Source organism: Ailuropoda melanoleuca, chromosome 15, assembly GCF_002007445.2.
Source record: "Ailuropoda melanoleuca isolate Jingjing chromosome 15, ASM200744v2, whole genome shotgun sequence".
Classification (NCBI taxonomy): Eukaryota; Metazoa; Chordata; class Mammalia; order Carnivora; family Ursidae; genus Ailuropoda; species Ailuropoda melanoleuca.
In genome coordinates this window covers 28,170,283-28,179,064 of record NC_048232.1, presented here as the reverse complement: position 1 = coordinate 28,179,064, position 8,782 = coordinate 28,170,283, and the positions used below count along the sequence as shown (strand labels likewise).

The 8,782-nt window shown below is 38.6% G+C and overlaps 1 pseudogene; it reads right to left on the bottom strand.

Annotated features, from left to right (window-relative positions):
* Window positions 1–3,503: 3,503 nt before the first annotated feature.
* LOC109489816 lies at window positions 3,504–3,906 on the bottom strand (annotated as a pseudogene).
* Between the last annotated feature and the right edge of the window lie 4,876 nt (window positions 3,907–8,782).

Below are 8,782 nucleotides of genomic sequence, written 5' to 3'. Positions count from 1 at the left end.
TGTGTAATGCGTAATTTTCCTACTGCCTTTAACACTGATTGCAAATTATGAAAAACTTCATACTGAGTTAAAATTGTATTTAGAGTAATTCTTCCCAGAAAGCTAGATAATTGTTCTCTGTTAAATGTGCTGTGTTCTCTAGATGTTAGAACTTGTCCAAATCTTGGGTCTGACTCACAGTTGGAGGGTATTTTCTCCACAAGAGATAGAGAAGCTGACTAAATAATTGAGGCAAGTCAAAGGATTTTAGAAGCCAGTCCTCCTGAAATGTAAGGATGAGGATTGAGGATGTGTGATTAATACCTAGCAAACTTCCTCGTGTCGAGGACAGTAATCATTTTAATAGCAGATGACATAAGGAAAACTTTTAAAAACAGATGGTGTCATGCTACCAAAATTAAATGTAGATGAGCATATGCACGCGTTTGCTATTGTTAAAGTGTAACAACAAAGCTGTAATTCATAGCATTCTCCTGGGTCAGATTTTAAAAGTGTATTAGCTAAAGGTCTATGGTTTCATAATGCAATCAACATATAGGGTAGCTTTCATTCCCATTAGTCTATGTGGTTCATCTATCATCATGCTTAAGGTCTTCGTTCAGTGAAGTTTAACATTTCATTTATTCATAGTGTTCTAAATTCTAAGTCAATCCAAATCATGAAGATCAGTGAATAATAACCATCAGTTGTCACATGATGTCAAACAATTAGATATTTGGTAACATCTAAATTTTTAAATTAGTTTTTCCAGGTTCCAACCAGATATTTGGCATCCTGTGACCAGAGCCCGGTCATCTAGCATTGCCTCTTAACCCTATCAGACTCCCCTGTGTTTAGACTATTCCTGCAAAGAATAGCCTTGTAGCTGTGGTTGCATTAAATGCAGCTTGCTTTCTTCACTTTCCAGTTATTAAAAACAACTTATTAGTAAGAGTTCTTTGTTGCAAGCAACAGAAACATACTCTGGCTAATGCAAGCAGAAGAAGATTTATTGAAAGACTAATAGGGGCTAATGAGCACACTGAGAGGAGGAGCTCCAGGCTTGGGAAAGGGCAGGGGTCAAAGAAGTCCCAGCCCACCCACTTCCACACTCACAGTGCTACCACTACACTAAGACTATCCTCCAAAAGATCTCCCATTCTTGTAACGCTGCCTCCCTAGTCAAAGTCCTCCTGGCTTCCGTAAGTGACAGGTGGATGTGAGATGGGTGAGCTAAAAACTTGCCCTCCTGTCAAGATTCCTTACTGAGGGAGAAAGATTATTTCCCGTAAGAAAACTGATGTATTATAAGGAAGTGGGATGATGCTGGGCATCCAAAATCCTATATAGTCTGCTATAAATATGTAGGACTTAAGTTATAAAATAATGCATGCTTATTGTAGAAAATACATAGTATTGTCTTTCTACATTTTTTCTAAAATTGGAATTATTACTGAATGTACTATTTATAACCAACTTTTTTTCTTCCAACATATTGTGATCATTTTTCAATGTCATTAAATTATTCATCTGCTTTTCAATTTGGTTTTCTTTTTTCTTTTTTTTAATCTGCATTTTAAAAATTCAAATTCAATTAATTAACATATAATGTATTACTTGTTGCAGGGTTACAGGTCTGTGATTCATCTGTCAGATACCTCATGCTCATTACAGCACATACCTTCCCCAATGTCCATCACCCAGTTACCCCCTCCCTCCACCCCTCTCCCCTCCAGCAACCCTCAGTTTGTTTCCTATGATTAAGAGTCTCTTACGGTTTGTCGGGGAGCCTGGATAGCGCAGTCATTAAGCGTCTGCCTTCGGCTCAGGGCGTGATCCCGGTGTTCTGGGATCAAGTCCCACATCGGGCTCCTCCGCTGGGAGCCTGCTTCTTCCTCCCACTCCCCTGCTGTGTTCCCTCTCTTGCTGGCTGTCTCTCTGTCACATAAATAAATAAAATCTTTAAAAAAAAAAGAGTCTCTTACGGTTTGTCAACTTCTCCATTTTGGTTTTCAATGTTGGTATAGTATTTCTTCTCTGTTCGTATTTTAGTCACTTAAGTAATTTATTTTTTTAAAGATTTTATTCACTTATTTGTCAGAGAGAGAGTGAGAGAGCACAAGCAGAGGGAGCAGCCGAGGGAGAGGGAGAAGCAGACTCCTCACTGAGAAAGGAGCCCAATGCGGGGCTCAATCCCAGGACCCCAGGATCATGAACTGATTTGAAGGCAGACACTTAACCGACTGAGCCACCCAGGTGTTCCAGTTTCTATTTTACCTTTTACCACTGTAAATAATGCTTCACTGAACATACACTTTTTTTTTTCTCTTTTGGTTAAGTGTATTGAAGGCTTACCATGTATCAGGCACTATGTTAAGTGCTCCATGTGCATTTTCTCATTTACTCCCCACAATGCCCCGTGTGGGAAATCCTATTATTATTATTACCATTTTACAGATGAGGAAAATGCTGCATGGGGGCTATAAAAAACTTGCCTGAGATGACACAGCCACAGATAGTCACTAATTAACCTGAGGGTCACGCAGCTAGCAGACAGCAGAACCAGCCTGTAAACCTAATGCTCGGGCTCTGAACCTCTTAACTTCCCTCTTATGTAGAAACTGTTGGATAATCCATAAATACTTCCTCAGGACAATAAATCAAGGGAAGTGGAATTGAGGGAGTAAAGGCTTTTGATACATACTGTCAACTGCTCTCCTGAGAGCACTGATTGATACAGCCCCAGAAAGAGATTAAAGGGGGGCGCCTGGGTGGCACAGTGGTTAAGCATCTGCTTTCGGCTCAGGGCGTGATCCTGGCATTATGGGATCGAGCCCCACATCAGGCTCTTCTGCTGTGAGCCTGCTTCTTCCTCTCCCACTCCCCCTGCTTGTGTTCCCTCTCTAGCTGGCTGTCTCTATCTCTGTCGAATAAATAAATAAAATCTTTAAAAAAAAAAAAAAAAGAAAGAGATTAAAGGGCCTATTTTCCCATACTTTTGAGCCACACCTCAAATTTTACCTTTATCAGAGAACCTTTGTCAATCTACCTGGTGAAAAAAGATACCTTGGTTTTTAAATTTTTGCATGTGTTGTGTTATATTATAATGCTAGCTATGTTTTATGATTTTTTACTATGTGTCTGTCAAATGCATGCCCCAAGAGGGTAAAGACTGCTGTCGTTTGTTTACTGGGGTACCCCAGCACCTCACAGAGTGCCTGGTACAGAGTAGTCGCTCAATTAAAATTTTTGGAGTAAACAAATAAATGAGTGAATGTGCCAGGCATTGAGTTCAGCCCTTTATGTGGATTAACTCATTTAGATCTCATGACACTCAATGCTTTAGCTAGTATTTATACCATTAATATTTTCACTAGTATGTCTGACCCAAGAGGCACTGCCAAGGCCTTCTTTGAACCTCCAGTTCAGGTGCTCTAAAGTAGGACTGCCCACCTCCCTTGGTTTTTCCCAAATGGATTCCTTGTACAATATATGAGCTATATTTTAAGTCAAGCCACCCCAAATCACTCCAAACTTGCTGAATTTTTTTTATTATTTAGAAAATGTCCATTTTTAAATCTAGCTTTCTGATTCTGTGCTTATGCCTTCAACACTTTCACAATGATTTTCTTCTCTTCAATAAGAAAAGCATTCTTGATCCTGTCACAGACACATTTTGCAACCGTGGAAGCACCATGGGGTTGGATGACATGTTTTTTGGTTTTAGACAATCTCATAAGAACCCTGGATCCCATGGCACAAACCCTTTGAAGTTGACCTGACCACATGCCACAGGTGGATTTTGTACTGTCCCACTCTTCTTGTCATGAAGGGAAATAATTCTAATACCAGGGGCTCAGGGCAGCCTACTTTTGTTGGATGCTGTATTGTAAGATAGCCTACAGGGTATGTCAAATGCTGGACCATTTGAATGCCTCTAGACTATCCCCAAAAGGGAAAAGACAGAAACCTAATTTTATTGATAGAGGTTGGAAAGAATTCTCCATGTATTAAAAATATTAGCTCTAATCCTTTGTCATATAGTTTACAAATACCTTCCATTACTTTTAATGCCTCTTAGTTTTACTTATGGGGTTTTTTTAACTTGTAAATATGCTCCACGCCCAGCACTCCCACATCTCCTTAAAGCTGTAGACATGCCTGGCCCTCAGCATTCTCATGCAGCCTTCCCAAAGCCAGTGTGTGAGTGAAGTCCAAATAGGGGATGCCCCTTGATCCCCTGGCCTGAAGAACTTTTGTTTCTGGGTCCCACAAGACTATAACAATTAGAAAGATGGTTCTGGGCAGGAAATAACACCTAGAGCACTGCACAGATAACAGACTGAAGTGTACTCTCAGTGTGCCTGAGAAAAAGGCCCATCTACTTGTCCTAGAGTTTCATTCAGAGGGACAGCCTTCAAGTCTGCTGCACATTAGAGGCTACAGAGGCACTCTCAGGGAACATAGGCAGGAAAACACCATTTTGAGCCCTCCCTTAGTCTCACTACAGCTCTCTGGCACCCCCCAGGAAGGAACTTATATACTCATTTGAAGCTGATTTTTGCAACTCTTGCCCAGGGGGAGCCGCCAGATCTCCCGATCTGGAGATCAGCAGGGTTTATTAATTATGGTCCCACAGGTCTGTATCTGTTTGCATACTTTTAAAGTTGCTGCCTGAGGATATGGCTTTCAATCAGGCTGAAACTAGGTTCTGACTGAGATCACTTTTTTTTGGAAACACTGAGAGGTCTTTGAACCCCCTCAACAACTGGGATCTATCAAGAGTAAATCAGACTACTATGACAATCACAAAGGTTCAAGAGACAACCAAGAGCTAGGGCAAGGTTGAATGATAAGTTTCATCTCCTATACAGTGCCACTTTGTCAAGACTGGGAGAAGTAGCCATTTTACCTAATCCATAGAAACAAACACAGAGAGTCAGGCAAAATTAGAAAACATAGAAATATGTTCCAAATGAGAGAACAAGACAAAACCTCAGAAGAAGACCTTAATGAGATAAAAATAAGTAATCTACCTGACAAAGAGTTCAAAGTAATGGTCATAAATATATTCATTGAACTCAGAAGAAGAAAGGATGAACACAGTGAGAATATCACAAAGAAACAGAAAATATAAGAAAGTAGTCACAGAGCTGAAGAATACAATAATCGAACTAAAAAATACACTAGAGAGGTTCAACAGCAGACTAGATGAAGGAGAAGAACAAATTGGCGACCTGGAAGACAGGATAGCCACACTCACCCAAAGAGAACAGCAAAAAGGAAAAAGAATAAAAGTGTGAGGATAGCTTAAGGGACCTATCAGGCAACATCAAGCAGACTAAGGCTTGCATTATAGGGGTCCCAGAAGGAGAAGAGAGAAAGGGGCAGAAAACTTATTCGAAGAAATAATGGCTGACATTTTTCCTAACCTAGGGAAGGAAACAGACATCCAAGTCTGGGAAGCAAAGACAGTTCCAAATAAGACGAACCTAAAGAGGTACACAAAGGCACATTATAATTCGAATGTCAAAAGTTAAACAGATAAAAAAGAATCTTAAAAGCAAAAAGGAAAAGGGACACCTGGGTGGCTCAGCTGGTTAAGCATCTGTCTTCAGCTCAGGTTGTGGTCCCAGGGTTCTGGGATCAAGTCCCGTATCGGGCTCCTTGCTCAGTGGGGAGCCTGTTTCTACCTCTGCCTGCTTGTGCTCTCTCTCTCTGACAAATAAATACATTTTTTTTAAAAGCAGCAAGAAGAAAACAACTTGTTACATACAAGGGAACCCCAAAAGACTATCAGCTGATTTTTTAGCAGAAACTTTGCAGTCCAGAAAAGAGTGGCATGGTATATACTCAAGGTGCTGAAAGGAGACTACTTCCAAGCAAAAATACTCTACCTGGCAATATTATCAATCAGAATTGAAGGAGAGATAGAGTTTTCCAGAAAAGCAAAAGCTAAAGGAGATCATCACCACTAAACTGGCCTGACAAGAAATGTTAAAGGGACTTCTTTTTTTTTTTAAGATTTATTTATTTTAGAGAGATAGAAAGAGAGAGAGAGAGAGAGAGAGAGAGTGAGCACGCACACAAGTGCAGAGGGAGAGGGAGAGAGTCTTCAAGCAGACTCCCTGCTGAACATGGAGCCCAAGCAGGGTTTGATCCCAGGACCCTGAGATCATGACCTGGGCTAAAATCAAGAGTCAGCTGCTTAACTGACTGAGCCATCCACGCACCTTAAAGGGATGAAAAGGCACTAACAGGAAAATACACCACAGTAAAATTCTTATGGGTAAAGGAGAATATATAGTAAAGATATTAGATTAACTAACTCCTTATAAATCTAGTATGAAGGTTAAAAGTCAAAAGTAGTAAAATTAACTACAACAGCAATTATTAGTTGAGGGATACACAAAACAAAAAGATGTAAAATATGACATAAAAAATACAAATGTGGGTTGGGGGAGTAAAAATGTAGTTTTCAGAATGCATTTAAATTTAAGATACTATCAACTTAAAATAGTGTTATATGTATAGGCTGTTATTTATGAACTTCACAGTAACCATAAAGCAAAAACCTACAGTAGATACACAGAAGATAAAGAGAAAGGAATCTAAACCTAACACTAAAGAAAAGAATCAAACCACAATAGAAGAGAGCAAGAGAAGAAGAAAGGAACAGAGAGGAACTACAAAAACAGCCAGAATGAACAAAATGACAATAAGTACATACCTATCAATAATTATACTTTAATGTAAATGGACAAATTGTTCAATCAAAATACACAATGGCTGAATGGATAAAAATCAAGACTCATCTATATGTTGCATACAAGAGACTCACTTCAGATCTAAGGACACACACAAACTGAAAATGAAGGTGGAAAAAGATACTTCATGCAAGAAAGCTGGTGTAGACAAAATATACCTTAAAACAAAGACTGTAATAAAATACAGAGAAGGTCATTACATAATGATAAAGGAGTCAATCTAGCAAGAGGCTATAGCATTTGTAAATAGGTATGTACCCAATATAGGAGCATCTAAATTATATAAAGCAAATATTAACAGACCTAAAGGGAGAAGATGACAATACAGTAGAAGATTTTAATACCTCACCTTCATTAATGGGCTAGACTATCCAGACAAAATATCAATAAGGGAATATCAGCCTTAAAAGACACATTAGACCAGATGGAATTAATACATGTATACAGAACATTTCATCCAAAAGCAGCAGAACACACATTCTTCTCAAGTGCATATGAAATATTCTCCCAAATAGGTCACATGTTATGCCATAAACCAAGTCTCAATAAATTTAAGAAGACTGACATCATATCAGACATCTTTCCTGACCACAATAGTGTGACACTAAGAATCAATTACAAGAAGAAAACTGAAAAAACATCACAAATATGTGCAGAATAAACAATATGCTATTGGACAATGTCTCAATGAAGAAATCAAAGAGGAAATTTAAAAAATAGCTTGAGACAAATGAAAACGGAAATACAACAATCCCAAATCTTTGAGATGCAGCAAATGAAAACGGAAATACAACAATCCCAAATCTTTGAGATGCAGCAAAAGCAGTTCTAAAAGGAAAGTTCATAGTGATCCAGGCCTACCTCAGGAAACAAGAAAAATCTCAAATAATCTACCTTTACACTCAAAGGAACTAGAAAAAGAAGAACAAATGAAGGCCAACATTAGGAGAGGGAAGGAAATAACAAAGATATGAGCAGAAATAAATGAGGGGCGCCTGGGTGGCACAGCGGTTGAGCGTCTGCCTTTGGCTCAGGGCGTGATCCCGGCGTTGTGGGATCGAGCCCCACATCGGGCTCCTCCGCTATGAGCCTGCTTCTTCCTCTCCCACTCCCCCTGCTTGTGTTCCCTCTCTCGCTGGCTGTCTCTATCTCTGTCAAATAAATAAATAAAATCTTTAAAAAAAAAAAGAAATAAATGAGATACAGACAAAAAAAAATGGAAAAGATCAATGAAACTAAGATCTGGTTCTTTGAAAAGATAAACAAAATTGACAAACCTTTAGCCAGATTCACCAAGAAAAAAGAGACAAGGCTCAAATAAATAAAATTAGAAATTAAAGAGAAGTAGCAACTGACACCACAGAAATACAAAGGATAATGAGAATACTATGACTATGCACAATTATATGGCCACAAACTCAATAACATAGAAGAAATGCATAAATTCCTAGAAACAGACAATATTCCAAGACTGGATCATGAAGCAGAAAACCTGAATAGACTACTAGTATGGAGATTGAATCAGTAATCAAAAACCTCCCAACAAACAGAAGTCCAAGACCAGATGGATCACTGGGTGAATTTTATGAAACATTCAAAGGAGATTTAATACCTGTTCTTCTCAAACTCCACCAAAAATTGAAGAGGAAGGAAGGCTTCCAAACTCATTATAAGGCCAGTATTTCTTTGATACCAAAACTAGACAAGGACACAACCCCTAAAAAAAAAAAATTATAAGCTAATATCCCTGATGAGCACAGATGAAAAAATCTTAATCAAATTATTAGAAAACTTAATTCAACAATACATCATTAAAAGGATTATACACAATGATCAAGTGAGATTTATTCCAGGGCTGCAAGGATTGATCAACACCCACAAATCGTTCAACATGATGTACCACATTAACAAAATGAAGGATAAAAATCATATGATCATATGATCATCTCAATAGATACAGAAAAAACATTAGGCAAAATTCAACATCCATTATGATAAAGATTCTCAGCAAAGTGGGTATACAGGGAATGTATCTC